The 19,255-nt window shown below is 34.7% G+C and overlaps 1 long non-coding RNA gene across 4 annotated transcripts; it reads left to right on the forward strand.

Annotated features, from left to right (window-relative positions):
• The first annotated feature begins 9,073 nt into the window (after window positions 1-9,073).
• LOC139520520 (uncharacterized) lies at window positions 9,074-19,255 on the forward strand. 4 transcript variants are annotated; one of them, XR_011663905.1, is made up of 7 exons: window positions 9,074-9,600; window positions 11,923-12,022; window positions 13,789-14,021; window positions 15,224-15,302; window positions 15,869-15,942; window positions 17,481-17,540; window positions 18,822-19,255. It is a non-coding gene; the product is annotated as an uncharacterized lncRNA (long non-coding RNA). The 4 variants fall into 4 exon arrangements; XR_011663906.1 differs by having other exon boundaries at window positions 9,074-9,342; XR_011663904.1 differs by having other exon boundaries at window positions 9,074-12,022.

Raw genomic sequence — 19,255 nt, forward strand, 5'->3', positions numbered from 1 at the left:
AAAAAAATAGACGAATAAGAGATGGAAAATGTCAAATTTACTTGGTCTGCAACAAAGAAACCCTTTTATTTTATTGCTGTTCTTCATATTCAAGTTCACAGACCAGTCCTTCAACAATGAGAAAATGTTTAAATAAATATTTTGTTTGTGTATAAAAATGTTTTGATTTGTGTACATTAATCTGAATAATAATGACTTTCTTTTATTTCCAATTCTACCAAGGAGGACAGAAGATTAGCAGCCTACAGTGAAAGACTAGAAGAAATATAGGCAATGTAAGTAGGATTAAGTGATTTTGCTGCTTGTGGCGTTTCCTGGAAGTAGCTGGTTACCTCCAAATGGGACGACAGTCATGAATGTTGAGAATGGCCCACGTCGTTGACTCGCGAGGACGGGCGGCCTCGGATGTTCGCTAGCGGCCTACGACAGCTACAGGCTTTCTGCCCATGCCTGTAGAAGGGGACTTTGAGATGTCATGCTGAAGTTTTCTGGAGATTATCTGGTTTCATTTTTTGGGAAGCAGTCCACATAGGAAAATGATGCAGCCGAACTAAAGATGTGCTCCATTGGTTCTTTCTAATGTCCCTGTTAAAGAAGCAGCAAAAAAAAATTAGACGAATAAGAGATGGAAAATGTCAAATTTACTTGGTCTACAACAAAGAAACCCTTTTATTTTATTGCTATTCTTCATATTCAAGTTCACAGACCAGTCCTTCAACAATGAGAAAATGTTTAAATAAATATTTTGTTTGTGTATAAAAATGTTTTGATTTGTGTACATTAATCTGAATAATAATGACTTTCTTTTATTTCCAATTCTACCAAGGAGGACAGAAGATTAGCAGCCTACAGTGAAAGACTAGAAGAAATATAGGCAATGTAAGTAGGATTAAGTGATTTTGCTGCTTGTGGCGTTTCCTGGAAGTAGCTGGTTACCTCCAAATGGGACGACAGTAATGAATGTTGAGAATGGCCCACGTTTTTGATTGCGAGGACGGGCGGCCTCGGATGTTCGCTAGCGGCCTACGACAGCTACAGGCTTTCTGCCCATGCCTGTAGAAGGGGACTTTGAGATGTCATGCTGAAGTTTTCTGGAGATTATCTGGTTTCATTTTTTGGGAAGCAGTCCACATAGGAAAATGATGCAGCCGAACTAAAGATGTGCTCCATTGGTTCTTTCTAACGTCCCTGTTAAAGAAGCAGCAAAAAAAAAAATAGACGGATAAGAGATGGAAAATGTCAAATTTACTTGGTCTACAACAAAGAAACCCTTTTATTTTATTGCTGTTCTTCATATTCAAGTTCACAGACCAGTCCTTCAACAATGAGAAAATGTTTAAATAAATATTTTGTTTGTGTATAAAAATGTTTTGATTTGTGTACATTAATCTGAATAATAATGACTTTCTTTTATTTCCAATTCTACCAAGGAGGACAGAAGATTAGCAGCCTACAGTGAAAGACTAGAAGAAATATAGGCAATGTAAGTAGGATTAAGTGATTTTGCTGCTTGTGGCGTTTCCTGGAAGTAGCTGGTTACCTCCAAATGGGACGACAGTCATGAATGTTGAGAATGGCCCACGTCGTTGACTCGCGAGGACGGGCGGCCTCGGATGTTCGCTAGCGGCCTATGACAGCTACAGGCTTTCTGCCCATGCCTGTAGAAGGGGACTTTGAGATGTCATGCTGAAGTTTTCTGGAGATTATCTGGTTTCATTTTTTGGGAAGCAGTCCACATAGGAAAATGATGCAGCCAAACTAAAGATGTGCTCCATTGGTTCTTTCTAACGTCCCTGTTAAAGAAGCAGCAAAAAATAAATAGACGAATAAGAGATGGAAAATGTCAAATTTACTTGGTCTACAACAAAGAAACCCTTTTATTTTATTGCTGTTCTTCATATTCAAGTTCACAGACCAGTCCTTCAACAATGAGAAAATGTTTAAATAAAAAAAAAATTTTGTGTATAAAAATGTTTTGATTTGTGTACATTAATCTGAATAATAATGACTTTCTTTTATTTCCAATTCTACCAAGGAGGACAGAAGATTAGCAGCCTACAGTGAAAGACTTGAAGAAATATAGGCAATGTAAGTAGGATTAAGTGATTTTGCTGCTTGTGGCGTTTCCTGGAAGTAGCTGGTTACCTCCAAATGGGACGACAGTAATGAATGTTGAGAATGGCCCACGTCGTTGACTCGCGAGGACGGGCGGCCTCAGATGTTCGCTAGCGGCCTACGACAGCTTCAGGCTTTCTGCCCATGCCTGTAGAAGGGGACTTTGAGATGTCATGCTGAAGTTTTCTGGAGATTATCTGGTTTCATTTTTTGGGAAGCAGTCCACATAGGAAAATGATGCAGCCGAACTAAAGATGTGCTCCATTGGTTCTTTCTAACGTCCCTGTTAAAGAAGCAGCAAAAAAAAAAATAGACGAATAAGAGATGGAAAATGTCAAATTTACTTGGTCTGCAACAAAGAAACCCTTTTATTTTATTGCTGTTCTTCATATTCAAGTTCACAGACCAGTCCTTCAACAATGAGAAAATGTTTAAATAAATATTTTGTTTGTGTATAAAAAAGTTTTGATTTGTGTACATTAATCTGAATAATAATGACTTTCTTTTATTTCCAATTCTACCAAGGAGGACAGAAGATTAGCAGCCTACAGTGAAAGACTAGAAGAAATATAGGCAATGTAAGTAGGATTAAGTGATTTTGCTGCTTGTGGCATTTCCTGGAAGTAGCTGGTTACCTCCAAATGGGACGACAGTCATGAATGTTGAGAATGGCCCACGTCGTTGACTCGCGAGGACGGGCGGCCTCGGATGTTCGCTAGCGGCCTATGACAGCTACAGGCTTTCTGCCCATGCCTGTAGAAGGGGACTTTGAGATGTCATGCTGAAGTTTTCTGGAGATTATCTGGTTTCATTTTTTGGGAAGCAGTCCACATAGGAAAATGATGCAGCCAAACTAAAGATGTGCTCCATTGGTTCTTTCTAACGTCCCTGTTAAAGAAGCAGCAAAAAATAAATAGACGAATAAGAGATGGAAAATGTCAAATTTACTTGGTCTACAACAAAGAAACCCTTTTATTTTATTGCTGTTCTTCATATTCAAGTTCACAGACCAGTCCTTCAACAATGAGAAAATGTTTAAATAAATATTTTGTTTGTGTATAAAAATGTTTTGATTTGTGTACATTAATCTGAATAATAATGACTTTCTTTTATTTCCAATTCTACCAAGGAGGACAGAAGATTAGCAGCCTACAGTGAAAGACTAGAAGAAATATAGGCAATGTAAGTAGGATTAAGTGATTTTGCTGCTTGTGGCGTTTCCTGGAAGTAGCTGGTTACCTCCAAATGGGACGACAGTCATGAATGTTGAGAATGGCCCACGTCGTTGACTCGCGAGGACGGGCGGCCTCGGATGTTCGCTAGCGGCCTACGACAGCTACAGGCTTTCTGCCCATGCCTGTAGAAGGGGACTTTGAGATGTCATGCTGAAGTTTTCTGGAGATTATCTGGTTTCATTTTTTGGGAAGCAGTCCACATAGGAAAATGATGCAGCCAAACTAAAGATGTGCTCCATTGGTTCTTTCTAACGTCCCTGTTAAAGAAGCAGCAAAAAATAAATAGACGAATAAGAGATGGAAAATGTCAAATTTACTTGGTCTACAACAAAGAAACCCTTTTATTTTATTGCTGTTCTTCATATTCAAGTTCACAGACCAGTCCTTCAACAATGAGAAAATGTTTAAATAAATATTTTGTTTGTGTATAAAAATGTTTTGATTTGTGTACATTAATCTGAATAATAATGACTTTCTTTTATTTCCAATTCTACCAAGGAGGACAGAAGATTAGCAGCCTACAGTGAAAGACTAGAAGAAATATAGGCAATGTAAGTAGGATTAAGTGATTTTGCTGCTTGTGGCGTTTCCTGGAAGTAGCTGGTACCTCCAAATGGGACGACAGTAATGAATGTTGAGAATGGCCCAGGTCGTTGACTCGCGAGGACGGGCGGCCTCAGATGTTCGCTAGCGGCCTACGACAGCTACAGGCTTTCTGCCCATGCCTGTAGAAGGGGACTTTGAGATGTCATGCTGAAGTTTTCTGGAGATTATCTGGTTTCATTTTTTGGGAAGCAGTCCACATAGGAAAATGATGCAGCCGAACTAAAGATGTGCTCCATTGGTTCTTTCTAACGTCCCTGTTAAAGAAGCAGCAAAAAAAAAAATAGACGAATAAGAGATGGAAAATGTCAAATTTACTTGGTCTACAACAAAGAAACCCTTTTATTTTATTGCTGTTCTTCATATTCAAGTTCACAGACCAGTCCTTCAACAATGAGAAAATGTTTAAATAAATATTTTGTTTGTGTATAAAAATGTTTTGATTTGTGTACATTAATCTGAATAATAATGACTTTCTTTTATTTCCAATTCTACCAAGGAGGACAGAAGATTAGCAGCCTACAGTGAAAGACTAGAAGAAATATAGGCAATGTAAGTAGGATTAAGTGATTTTGCTGCTTGTGGCGTTTCCTGGAAGTAGCTGGTTACCTCCAAATGGGACGACAGTAATGAATGTTGAGAATGGCCCACGTCGTTGACTCGCGAGGACGGGCGGCCTCAGATGTTCGCTAGCGGCCTACGACAGCTTCAGGCTTTCTGCCCATGCCTGTAGAAGGGGACTTTGAGATGTCATGCTGAAGTTTTCTGGAGATTATCTGGTTTCATTTTTTGGGAAGCAGTCCACATAGGAAAATGATGCAGCCGAACTAAAGATGTGCTCCATTGGTTCTTTCTAACGTCCCTGTTAAAGAAGCAGCAAAAAAAAAATAGACGAATAAGAGATGGAAAATGTCAAATTTACTTGGTCTACAACAAAGAAACCCTTTTATTTTATTGCTGTTCTTCATATTCAAGTTCACAGACCAGTCCTTCAACAATGAGAAAATGTTTAAATAAATATTTTGTTTGTGTATAAAAATGTTTTGATTTGTGTACATTAATCTGAATAATAATGACTTTCTTTTATTTCCAATTCTACCAAGGAGGACAGAAGATTAGCAGCCTACAGTGAAAGACTAGAAGAAATATAGGCAATGTAAGTAGGATTAAGTGATTTTGCTGCTTGTGGCGTTTCCTGGAAGTAGCTGGTTACCTCCAAATGGGACGACAGTAATGAATGTTGAGAATGGCCCACGTCGTTGACTCGCGAGGACGGGCGGCCTCAGATGTTCGCTAGCGGCCTACGACAGCTTCAGGCTTTCTGCCCATGCCTGTAGAAGGGGACTTTGAGATGTCATGCTGAAGTTTTCTGGAGATTATCTGGTTTCATTTTTTGGGAAGCAGTCCACATAGGAAAATGATGCAGCCGAACTAAAGATGTGCTCCATTGGTTCTTTCTAACGTCCCTGTTAAAGAAGCAGCAAAAAAAAAATAGACGAATAAGAGATGGAAAATGTCAAATTTACTTGGTCTACAACAAAGAAACCCTTTTATTTTATTGCTGTTCTTCATATTCAAGTTCACAGACCAGTCCTTCAACAATGAGAAAATGTTTAAATAAATATTTTGTTTGTGTATAAAAATGTTTTGATTTGTGTACATTAATCTGAATAATAATGACTTTCTTTTATTTCCAATTCTACCAAGGAGGACAGAAGATTAGCAGCCTACAGTGAAAGACTAGAAGAAATATAGGCAATGTAAGTAGGATTAAGTGATTTTGCTGCTTGTGGCGTTTCCTGGAAGTAGCTGGTTACCTCCAAATGGGACGACAGTCATGAATGTTGAGAATGGCCCACGTCGTTGACTCGCGAGGACGGGCGGCCTCGGATGTTCGCTAGCGGCCTATGACAGCTACAGGCTTTCTGCCCATGCCTGTAGAAGGGGACTTTGAGATGTCATGCTGAAGTTTTCTGGAGATTATCTGGTTTCATTTTTTGGGAAGCAGTCCACATAGGAAAATGATGCAGCCAAACTAAAGATGTGCTCCATTGGTTCTTTCTAACGTCCCTGTTAAAGAAGCAGCAAAAAATAAATAGACGAATAAGAGATGGAAAATGTCAAATTTACTTGGTCTACAACAAAGAAACCCTTTTATTTTATTGCTGTTCTTCATATTCAAGTTCACAGACCAGTCCTTCAACAATGAGAAAATGTTTAAATAAAAAAAAAATTTTGTGTATAAAAATGTTTTGATTTGTGTACATTAATCTGAATAATAATGACTTTCTTTTATTTCCAATTCTACCAAGGAGGACAGAAGATTAGCAGCCTACAGTGAAAGACTTGAAGAAATATAGGCAATGTAAGTAGGATTAAGTGATTTTGCTGCTTGTGGCGTTTCCTGGAAGTAGCTGGTTACCTCCAAATGGGACGACAGTCATGAATGTTGAGAATGGCCCACGTCGTTGACTCGCGAGGACGGGCGGCCTCGGATGTTCGCTAGCGGCCTACGACAGCTACAGGCTTTCTGCCCATGCCTGTAGAAGGGGACTTTGAGATGTCATGCTGAAGTTTTCTGGAGATTATCTGGTTTCATTTTTTGGGAAGCAGTCCACATAGGAAAATGATGCAGCCGAACTAAAGATGTGCTCCATTGGTTCTTTCTAACGTCCCTGTTAAAGAAGCAGCAAAAAAAAAATAGACGAATAAGAGATGGAAAATGTCAAATTTACTTGGTCTACAACAAAGAAACCCTTTTATTTTATTGCTGTTCTTCATATTCAAGTTCACAGACCAGTCCTTCAACAATGAGAAAATGTTTAAATAAAAAAAAAATTTTGTGTATAAAAATGTTTTGATTTGTGTACATTAATCTGAATAATAATGACTTTCTTTTATTTCCAATTCTACCAAGGAGGACAGAAGATTAGCAGCCTACAGTGAAAGACTAGAAGAAATATAGGCAATGTAAGTAGGATTAAGTGATTTTGCTGCTTGTGGCGTTTCCTGGAAGTAGCTGGTTACCTCCAAATGGGACGACGGTAATGAATGTTGAGAATGGCCCACGTCGTTGACTCGCGAGGACGGGCGGCCTCAGATGTTCGCTAGCGGCCTACGACAGCTTCAGGCTTTCTGCCCATGCCTGTAGAAGGGGATTTTGAGATGTCATGCTGAAGTTTTCTGGAGATTATCTGGTTTCATTTTTTGGGAAGCAGTCCACATAGGAAAATGATGCAGCCGAACTAAAGATGTGCTCCATTGGTTCTTTCTAACGTCCCTGTTAAAGAAGCAGCAAAAAAAAAAATAGACGAATAAGAGATGGAAAATGTCAAATTTACTTGGTCTGCAACAAAGAAACCCTTTTATTTTATTGCTGTTCTTCATATTCAAGTTCACAGACCAGTCCTTCAACAATGAGAAAATGTTTAAATAAATATTTTGTTTGTGTATAAAAATGTTTTGATTTGTGTACATTAATCTGAATAATAATGACTTTCTTTTATTTCCAATTCTACCAAGGAGGACAGAAGATTAGCAGCCTACAGTGAAAGACTAGAAGAAATATAGGCAATGTAAGTAGGATTAAGTGATTTTGCTGCTTGTGGCGTTTCCTGGAAGTAGCTGGTTACCTCCAAATGGGACGACAGTCATGAATGTTGAGAATGGCCCACGTCGTTGACTCGCGAGGACGGGCGGCCTCGGATGTTCGCTAGCGGCCTATGACAGCTACAGGCTTTCTGCCCATGCCTGTAGAAGGGGACTTTGAGATGTCATGCTGAAGTTTTCTGGAGATTATCTGGTTTCATTTTTTGGGAAGCAGTCCACATAGGAAAATGATGCAGCCAAACTAAAGATGTGCTCCATTGGTTCTTTCTAACGTCCCTGTTAAAGAAGCAGCAAAAAATAAATAGACGAATAAGAGATGGAAAATGTCAAATTTACTTGGTCTACAACAAAGAAACCCTTTTATTTTATTGCTGTTCTTCATATTCAAGTTCACAGACCAGTCCTTCAACAATGAGAAAATGTTTAAATAAAAAAAAAATTTTGTGTGTAAAAATGTTTTGATTTGTGTACATTAATCTGAATAATAATGACTTTCTTTTATTTCCAATTCTACCAAGGAGGACAGAAGATTAGCAGCCTACAGTGAAAGACTAGAAGAAATATAGGCAATGTAAGTAGGATTAAGTGATTTTGCTGCTTGTGGCGTTTCCTGGAAGTAGCTGGTTACCTCCAAATGGGACAACAGTCATGAATGTTGAGAATGGCCCACGTCGTTGACTCGCGAGGACGGGCGGCCTCGGATGTTCGCTAGCGGCCTACGACAGCTACAGGCTTTCTGCCCATGCCTGTAGAAGGGGACTTTGAGATGTCATGCTGAAGTTTTCTGGAGATTATCTGGTTTCATTTTTTGGGAAGCAGTCCACATAGGAAAATGATGCAGCCGAACTAAAGATGTGCTCCATTGGTTCTTTCTAACGTCCCTGTTAAAGAAGCAGCAAAAAAAAAATAGACGAATAAGAGATGGAAAATGTCAAATTTACTTGGTCTACAACAAAGAAACCCTTTTATTTTATTGCTGTTCTTCATATTCAAGTTCACAGACCAGTCCTTCAACAATGAGAAAATGTTTAAATAAATATTTTGTTTGTGTATAAAAATGTTTTGATTTGTGTACATTAATCTGAATAATAATGACTTTCTTTTATTTCCAATTCTACCAAGGAGGACAGAAGATTAGCAGCCTACAGTGAAAGACTAGAAGAAATATAGGCAATGTAAGTAGGATTAAGTGATTTTGCTGCTTGTGGCGTTTCCTGGAAGTAGCTGGTTACCTCCAAATGGGACGACAGTCATGAATGTTGAGAATGGCCCACGTCGTTGACTCGCGAGGACGGGCGGCCTCGGATGTTCGCTAGCGGCCTACGACAGCTACAGGCTTTCTGCCCATGCCTGTAGAAGGGGACTTTGAGATGTCATGCTGAAGTTTTCTGGAGATTATCTGGTTTCATTTTTTGGGAAGCAGTCCACATAGGAAAATGATGCCGCCAAACTAAAGATGTGCTCCATTGGTTCTTTCTAACGTCCCTGTTAAAGAAGCAGCAAAAAATAAATAGACGAATAAGAGATGGAAAATGTCAAATTTACTTGGTCTACAACAAAGAAACCCTTTTATTTTATTGCTGTTCTTCATATTCAAGTTCACAGACCAGTCCTTCAACAATGAGAAAATGTTTAAATAAAAAAAATATTTTGTGTATAAAAATGTTTTGATTTGTGTACATTAATCTGAATAATAATGACTTTCTTTTATTTCCAATTCTACCAAGGAGGACAGAATATTAGCAGCCTACAGTGAAAGACTTGAAGAAATATAGGCAATGTAAGTAGGATTAAGTGATTTTGCTGCTTGTGGCGTTTCCTGGAAGTAGCTGGTTACCTCCAAATGGGACGACAGTCATGAATGTTGAGAATGGCCCACATCGCAGATTCGCGAGGACGGGCAGCCTCGGCTGTTCGCTAGCGGCGTACGACAGCTACAGGCTTCCTGTCCATGCCTGTAGAAGGGGACTTTGAGATGTCATGCTGAAGTTTTCTGGAGATTATCTGGTTTCATTTTTTGGGAAGAAATAAAGGCAATGTAAGTTAATTGGTTTAATAGATATATGTTTGGTTGGCTTTATAAGTTAGTTTTCAAAAGGATGACATATTTGTAGTGTTTTATTTCAAATTTAAAATAAATATAGAGCAAATATATTCAATTTTTTTTTCACTTTTTGGTATATTGAATGCATTGTGGTAGATTGTAAAACAGCATAAACTTTTAATTAATTGAAACTGATTTAAACAGCTTGAATAATGCTTTTTTAATTTTCATAAAATTTTGGCAAAATATTTACTTCGATGGCTAACAAAAATATAAAAATCTGAAAAAAATTGAGCCACACACACTTAATGAGAAAAATTTCATTTGATATATAGCAGTTTGACGTCTATTTTTTTTGTTGTTGAGAAGCTTAGCTCCTTAGTGTTATGTCGGTGTCGGACCACGAATTACTCCTTCAAAGGAGTAGGTCCGGTTAGGGCCGATTTTGGCCTCAAATTTCAGGTTCATCTAACGAAAGATTTTGGACACTTTTTAAACACTTAAGTGTCTATTTCAATTGATTTGATTAGTTTTTGGGAAAGATTTTACCTGATTGAGTCATTAAAAACTCTCCGATTCAAGCTTAAATATGAAAAATCTATCAAATATGCCAAATAACGGCACTTTTCAGTTGTTTTTTGTCAAAAATGAAAGTGGCCGCATCCGTGTTCATCCTCAACCTTTATATATGTTATGTATTATCGTCAAATACAACTTACATTTCAATATTATGAATGAACACGAATGCGGCCACTTTCATTTTAGACGGAAACCGTCTAAAATTTAACTAAAATGCACAAATTGTGAAGATTTCAGTAATTTAGCATGACTTAATGTCAGATGCCAGAACCCGATATATGTACATTGTATTGTCAAAAACAGCCTATATTTATGTAGCAGAAGCATTCTACTTTCTAATAAATAACCAAAAGATTACAATTTCACAATTTTGTAAAACTGCTATATTTTGGGGCCAAAAAGGGGTCTTACTGAACCTACTCCTTTAGAACGTATGTAAAAGTAAGCCTACTCCTACACAAAATAGTGCTTTTGATGTCATTGTTTACTTAATTTAACCAACAAATTTGCAGAAATGATACTTTTGATGAAAGAGAAAATTTTGAGCCAAAATTCAATTGTCTATCAGTTTGCATTCAAAATTCAAGCTTAATGCGCTTCATAGTATACTAATTTAATATTTCCAGAAAACCAGGCGTTATTTTTTGGAGTACCTCTGTTTCTAATGTCAGATGTACCCCCTTAATAGTAGAGTTTTGCATAAGAATAATTTTTATCTTATATTAAAAACAATTTGCCATTGACAAAAAAAAATATCAAATGATCATTTCAGAAATACATTGTGCTTCAAGTGCAAAGTCTTTTCTAACAATTAACAATTAACAATTAACATAGTTGTTTTCTGAGCTAGTTCTGATTGGTCAGCTTTTATTGTCTGTTTCTTGCTTTTGTTCTATGGATAGTTCAGTGGTATCTTGTTTTTCAGGATGTGGTGTGTTTTATTCAGAGGGATCTTTTATGTAATTTTGAAATGATATACATTTGATATTTGATAGTTATTGAGATTGAAAAGACCAAATATTATAGTGCATTAAGCTTTTAATTTTGTTTATAATTTTCAAAATAAAGTTAAAAAAACATTTTGAATCAAAATCTATTTAAAATTGTGTATTTTGAAAATGTAACATAACCAATAATTAAAATTAAAAATTTGAAGAAAAAAACATTTGTTTAAAAAGTGAGACTTGAAATTTCAAAGTTTCACTGTTTTCAACAATTTCTCCAATATCCAAGCTTAATGCTGGTAATCATCTTATTTATTTTTGAAAAAAAATAGGCAATGTCACTAGTCCTTTCTTTTTATGTTTGAATTAATTATTTTTAAGGAAATTCATATTTAATGTCAAACCTTCTTGTTTGGTAAATAGTTTTGTTTTGTTTAGTCATAGAATTTAAAATAGATTTACTCTTAAATTAACTTCTGTACCTTGACCTGTAACGGTTTACTTTTATAAATTATTATTTGGATGGAGAGTTGTCTCATTGGCACTCATACCACATCTTCCTATACTTATCATAAGTCTGTTGATATTCAGAAGAAGAAATTGTTAATTTTGAATACATTTTGTACTCTGGTCTTTTAAAAAAAGCATATTTTTCTCAGAGCATAAACTATTTCATCCTTGGAATCTTTATTTAAGTCATTTTAAAATTATTTCAAAATATTTTGTAATGTGATTTTTTTATATGTATTTGACTTTAATTTCAATTTTATTGACACTTTCTCTATATTTGTAGAAGACACAATCTTTTTATGGCTATACTATGAGTATGTAGCACTATTTCATATCTAACAGCAGTATTTATCAATCAATGTTAGTACGACGGAATAGAAGAGGTATTGTATACAACTATTCTTTCAAATTTAAGAAATGGTTGATAATTAATATTTTAAAACGATTCAATTTTGCTGTAGGTGTAATACCACCAAATCATGGTACGTCACATCCAGTTGTATACAAAAGTAGGTCTAAAAAAAAATATTCCCTTGAATTTGACAGTTGTAGAAAATTAACCCTGCATTTCAATGCACCTTAATTTTTCTGAGTCATTAACATGTATGTTGGGTGTCTGAAAGCATCATTCTTTTTTAATTTGATGGTCTTATAAAATATTTTGGAAAGTTGAGGTTACATAGTTACCAAAGCAGGTAACCAGTAAATAACACTGTAAAAATTTGGGTTGTTTACTTCCAGTGATGGTTACTTTCTTATATGCAATGAAATGTAGTGTGAAATTTTTACTGTAGCACTGGAAAGGATTAAACTTTATACATGCAAAGTATTTCTTAAGTTGAAATGAAGGTAAATACTGTACAATTTTTAAAAAAATGCCAATTTAAGTAACAAAGACTAATAGGGGAAAATCAATGGTGGTATTACACCTATTTAGGGAAACTACACGTGCACTCGTGACCTTATTGTACTTTCATTTTTAAAAATTATTACTAAACTAGCTCATACATTGTAAACATGGACTATTCTGAATGGATTGAGGCACAGAAAACACGTTTGAGGGAAAATTTCCTTGAAACAGGGGTTTACGGGTGTTTGATTAGTCAAATGGGTGGACAGACGAAGCTATATTCCATTTATAGTGTTAGGTTTCCTTGGGACAGAAAAAAAAGAACATTGTATGGTCTCAGATTTTCATACATGTTGCACACTGGGAAATTTGACCTATCATAGGAAGTTGATGTGTCTCATCTGTGTCATCAGAAGAGATGCATCAACCCTGAGCACTTATCTTACGAACCGCCTCATATCAACAAAGACCGCCAAATTTGTCGTGGTACACACCCAACAAGGTGTCGAAAACATAAACCGTACCAAGACTGTTTGATTTAAAATGGTTTTAAAGAAAAGTCATCTCTTCTGAGCAAACAAAATAAATGTAGAGAGACTATGGTAACATAAAACCACATGAAAAATGAAAAGCTATGTACACAAACAACATAAAATATAAAAATATAGCTAAGATGAGCACTAAACACAACCAGTACTGCATTGCACTGTTCAAACTTTAACACTGAGTTCACCTGTAGAGGTAAAAATTACCTGATATTGATTTACTATCAAACAGTACAGGTAGAAATGTAATCTTGAACCTCATCCGACATACTTTTAGAGTAATACTTTTTATATTTTCAAGCAGAAATAAAAGTTTAATATCAGCAAAAGAATTTATTATATCAAGTATATAGGTAGTAGAAAGTTAATGTATTATATTTAAAATAATGAGCTGTATTTTCTACAATTTAATATATATATTTCTTAACATTTGTATGATTTGTATGCATTTTAATTTTGAAATTGCAAAGGCCCTATCTAGCTTTAAATCCAATTTTTAAGTGAGATTAGTAAATAGTACTCCTTAATAAAAATCTATTACTATTCATGATAGGAATAGTCATTTTAATCACAAATATTGTCAGAATCTTCATTTCCTGAATCAGCAAGGCCCTTTTTATAATATACTGAAAGAGGATAGTGAATGCTTGCATGTAGTTTACTTTTTCCTCCTACTATTTGCCCTTCTTAGTTTTGAAGAAATGAGACGTTTGCTTTGAGCATTGCGAATATCAATTTTATGTCTCTGTTTCAGTTGTTTCGCAACCAATGAACCTGGTGTTATAGCAGCACCCAGCTGAACAGAGAGTTTTATGACAGAATTGGAATATTTGTTGTTTACCATTAGCACAGCAGCATGAGCCCGACCGGGGAAGTTTTTGTGAAAAGTTACATTTTTGGGATTGCACCTACTCAGCGAACGGTTGAATCCCTCACTTTTTTTAGTTGAGGTTAGAAACTGAACTAACTCCAGGCTATTTGGACCAAGTAAGATTTTTATACACCTTCTAAGCTCTTCTTGATCATAAAATGTCATCTTTAATGTGCTGCCATTTGCTATATAACTTCTGATCCAACATTTTGAAGGTTCACCTCCACACACATAGGAGTTTACTTTACAAAAACTTCCACAGTTACCCTTGTACAAAAAATGTAACACATAATTATGGCATCAATGACATTTGGCATGTGAGCCTTCATGAGTTGTAGGTTCCCCTTATGAACTGAAAAACCAGTATTTAACTCAGCTACACATCTAGCTTTTATATCAAGAGCAAAGTGACTCTTCTCATTTTGCTTACGAGATCCTGAGAACATAATTTCACTAAACATGCATTTCATAATGGCCCTTTTTAAACTTTGAGACAAATGCCTTACATCTCTGAGACTTTGAACATTATTTCCATGTACACTTTTTATCCTGGTAAATGATTTACTATCCCCATCCGAAGTGAAATGAGATATTTGAAGGTGGTCACTGACATCAGCTGCACATCTGCGACTATACTCTCCCTCATTACCTATTGGGAAATCTTCCGCAATATTAGCTGTACATATACCAGCATGGTTTGGACATGTTACATTTTTCCCTTTTACCTCTCAATTTTGAGGCAATTAAACACAATTTATTACCAGTATAAAGAGAGATCATTTTTTTATTTTTTGTCATATTTTCACACATAACTTGGGTAACTTGTGTACCCCCCTGAAAAGGTGTGCTGCCATTACTAAAAATTGGGTTATTATACCTAGCATCAGATTCAACTCGAACCAACTTTTCATTGGATAGACCAAGTGTTTTGTTGTCATTTGCCAAATTTTTCCTTATATTTCCATGTCATCTTTATTTACTTTTTCCACAACTTTTTAAACTTTATTTGCACATTTCTGCAAGCCTGATGAAGAAGGGAAGATAATATTGGCTGCATTTAGGATTTCACTAAAGTTTTTGTTTGATATTGGTGTATGTATTTGACCTACTTGTGCACCAATGTTAACCGTGGCAGCCCTTCTGCCTCTTTTTAGAGATTCAACTTCTTCATATAATTTATGAAATGCACTTTTGAATCCACATATATTACATTGAAACCTTTCTTGCCATGCTAATCCCCATTTTACTTGAGCCTCTGTGTCAAATTTTAAATCACCCTTACAGTCTTGTTTATACAACATGAGATTTTTCATTTCAGTGTTAATCATGTACTGAAGAGCATTCTGTTGAAAAATCTTATATGTGAATTGGTCTGCAGATGACACATTAGCTTTAAGGTATGTATCAACTAATGTTATTTTTTTTTGGTTTTGGCCGCAAAAGTTTACAATTTGCAATTGTGCCGTGCCGTCTGCATTTTGCACTGACAAAACACCATCTAAACATTTATTTACTCTGGATTTATGCACATCAGAATCCAGTCTTACATACTTAAAAATTTCACAATTCTTACCAAATTTAATTTTTTTACCAGCATTCCAAGGGACATAACCCTTTTTAAAACCATTTTGAGGTATTTTTTTATTACTCTTTCTTCCCATTTTCTAATAAAAAATACAATAAAGTGGACTTTTTTGTGTAAATCTATAAGAAATATACTGTAATAATTAAATAAAATGACTTGATATCACAAACATTAAATGATTAACTGAAAGGGAACCGTTATTTGTCACACTCAGGAACAGACCAAAAACTCAAGTTATACATAAGGACTTATAGAAACTTCCGTGGAGACTAACATTTATAGAGACAGTTCTTTCAGCTAAAACACTTTCATTATTGATTTAACATAACATTTCTTACATTTATTTGGGAAAATAATCACATTTGTTTTATTTTTTAGCCAAAAGATGTCAAGTTTTGATGAAAAAAGAAGGAAAAATGGACCAAAACAGACCTTCAAATGAACTCAAAAAGGTGCAATAAAATTGTTTATCATCTTAAAGTTGTCTTTTGTATCCTATTTAATTGTTTCAATGCATAGATGATGAGTATATGATCAGATATTAGTCAAAACTGTATTTTATGATGATACACTGACATTAGGATTTTTCGTAGAAATTAAACTGAAATCGCCATAGAATATGAGCTTACAATAAAGTGATTTTCTCTGAAACTATAGCTCTGACTGAGACAAAACTTGGCAGTTATGCTTGAAATAACTTGCAATTGGAGGGAAAAAATTACATTCAGTTTATTTGACATTTAGGTGTTATTTAGGTGTAATACCACCAAATCATGGTACGTCACATCCGGTTGTATACAAAAGTAGGTCTAAAAAAATATTCCCTTGAATTTGACAGTTGTAGAAAATTAACCCTGCATTTCAATGCACCTTAATTTTTCTGAGTCATTAACATAAAATTGAGAATGGAAATGGGGAATGTGTCAAAGAGACAACAACCCGACCAAATAAAAAATGTATGTTGGGTGTCTGAAAGCATCATTCTTTTTTAATTTGATGGTCTTATAAAATATTTTGGAAAGTTGAGGTTACATAGTTACCAAAGCAGGTAACCAGTAAATAACACTGTAAAAATTTGGGTTGTTTACTTCCGGTGATGGTTACTTTCTTATATGCAATGAAATGTAGTGTGAAATTTTTACTGTAGCACTTGAAAGGATTAAACTTTATACATGCAAAGTATTTCTTAAGTTGAAATGAAGGTAAATACTGTACAATTTTTTTTTAAATGTCAATTTAACAAAGACTAATAGGGAAAAATCAATGGTGGTATTACACCTGTAGGGGCCTCGGTGGCAGAGTGGTTACTACTGTAATCACTAGCTATTCAACACTGAGCTTGTGAGTTCAAACCTGCTCGGGTGGGTGCACTAGACTCCAATCTTAATTGACTATAGGGTTGCCAGTTTCATTATCAAAGGTCAGTTGTTTTCTCTGGGCACTCCGACTTCCTCCACCAATAAAAACTGGTCACCATGAAATATCCCAAAGGTGGTGTAAAAACAACAACAATCAATCAATCAATGTTGCTGTGCATATTTGTTCTGTCTAATGTTGAAACATTTAAAAAGACACTTGACAAAATTAATTGATTTTTAATTTTTAATTTCATATCATCTACATGTTACGAACTAAATGTATCATACAAAAGCCTATCATAACTGGTGATGTGTTTTGGTTGTTGTGGAATTGAGTTCTAGCAAATTTCACAGCAGGTTGATATTAAGGGGAGGTAATAACCCTGTTAACTACTCATTATTTGATATTTAATGCATTAAATAATTAAAAGGTTTTGGATAATAAATTGGGTGCTGAATCTTTATGTTGAGTAGTTATTTGGTCCATTTAAAAAAGGTCAAAAACTGAAGCTGTCAAATGGAATTTTAGACCCCCTTTACACAGATTTGTCAATATTTTGAGTTATAGCTGTTTAACTTTTCTACAGGTTTTTTTTAAGAGTTTAAATAACTGATTCAACATTGTATTACAGGTAAGCATCACAGCTTGTCCTTTTGGATAATGGCTGGAGTAGAATTTGGATCTTTTTGAGGTGAGAATATATTTATTTGTCCACATACAAGAGGGTGGTAATGGGGGTACCTTTATAACCAATAATGGTAAAAATTCTTACTGAATGACGTTTACTGTAAAATTTGGAGCATGCAAAGTTTTAGATGACGAAAAAATCAAATAAATTTTGACGAATCAAGTTAGTTTTTTTCCCAAAAAATAACGGCAACAATCATTATTTGAGTCCTCAATTCGGTGCTAACAGTAGCCAATAAAGACTGTTTGATGCCTGATGGTAAAAGCGCATTACTTTCCTCATACAAATTTTATTAATTGATGTAATCTTATGGACAGTTTAAATTTCTATAAATCTTTATTATTTGCAATTATATATTTCATCTTTATATTTTCTACTGCAGCCTTTATAGATGTAAATCAGATGTTTTAATGTTCAGAAGGCTTATAGTTCTTTTTAACTTCTTTCTCTTATACCATTTATAAAATATTACCTAATAACCATGAACTGAATCATTAAGAGAACCATTGTTTTTATAATATTAAAGAATTGTGAATACTTGAAAAAGGGAGATAACCTCACATTTATTTGCAATGAAATGGCAAGTGCTGTCACATAGATAAGATGTCTTAATTATATTAATCTGCTTCTTATTCAGTTTTGTATTTCTTTAAAATTAAATTTCTTCATTCAATATACACGATTGTCTCCCTTGGACACAGTTAAAAATCAAGAACAATGAAATTTTTCGTGTAAATTTTAACAAAATCGTGTTTTAGAGGTTTTTTCACGATCAGGATCATGCAGTCGTGACAAAGGGTCAAAATTGTGTAGTTCACGCCTATTTCGTGAAAATTGGCAGGTATGAATATATGGAGAAAACAAAGTAAATGTCATAAAACTAGAATCAAACAATGAAAGATTATTGAAATATCCTGAATAATTATAATTTTATCATGTATTCAAATTTTCAGCTAAATAGCTGCTGATTTTGTTTGACACTCAATAAATGATTAATTCAATACTCAGGTAATAGTAATGTTAACAAATTGAAAATCAAAATTAGCTTATTAAATTGGCTTTCTATTTTATAACAAATTTAGCTGCACAATCTCTGTTGCAATTTTTTTGGTAAAATCAATAAATTTGAATAAAAATCATGTTTTTATATACAACAAAATCTGTCTATTTAAAAGAAAAATTACCACTCAAATATTTAAACATTACCCAATTCATATATTTAAACATTACTTGAAATTACGATGGATTGTCACGAAATGAAGTATCATTTTATTTCTTTTACAGGTGCCCTTGTGTGGTCAATCCAATGGACAATAACAATCATGCAGACCAGATATATATTGCTTTTTTTGTTTACTAAAATCTTTAAATTCTGAAAGCCAAATGATTCATTTTTTGTACGGTTATCTTTTCCATTTACTGTAAATTAACAAATTATTATTTTTAATGCTGTTATTTTTTTGGCTCAAATGTAGTATACAGATATTTAGTTCCAGCTTTTGTTTGTATTCCTATGCAAATAAAAACTTGTATTATAGTTATAAAAATACTTATCATTTTGAAAAATTATAATTGTAATGGTTGACAATTTGATAGAATAAAATAGTCTTTTATTGTTGACTGGTAGACAGGTTGACAAGTCAACAGATGCCTATATTAAGGAAGCTTGCTTGTCATGTTTTGGAACTTTGGTCAGATTTTTGGAATCCTCTGGTTTT

The sequence above is a fragment of the Mytilus edulis genome, chromosome 4 (genome assembly GCF_963676685.1).
Source record: "Mytilus edulis chromosome 4, xbMytEdul2.2, whole genome shotgun sequence".
NCBI lineage: Eukaryota > Metazoa > Mollusca > Bivalvia > Mytilida > Mytilidae > Mytilus > Mytilus edulis.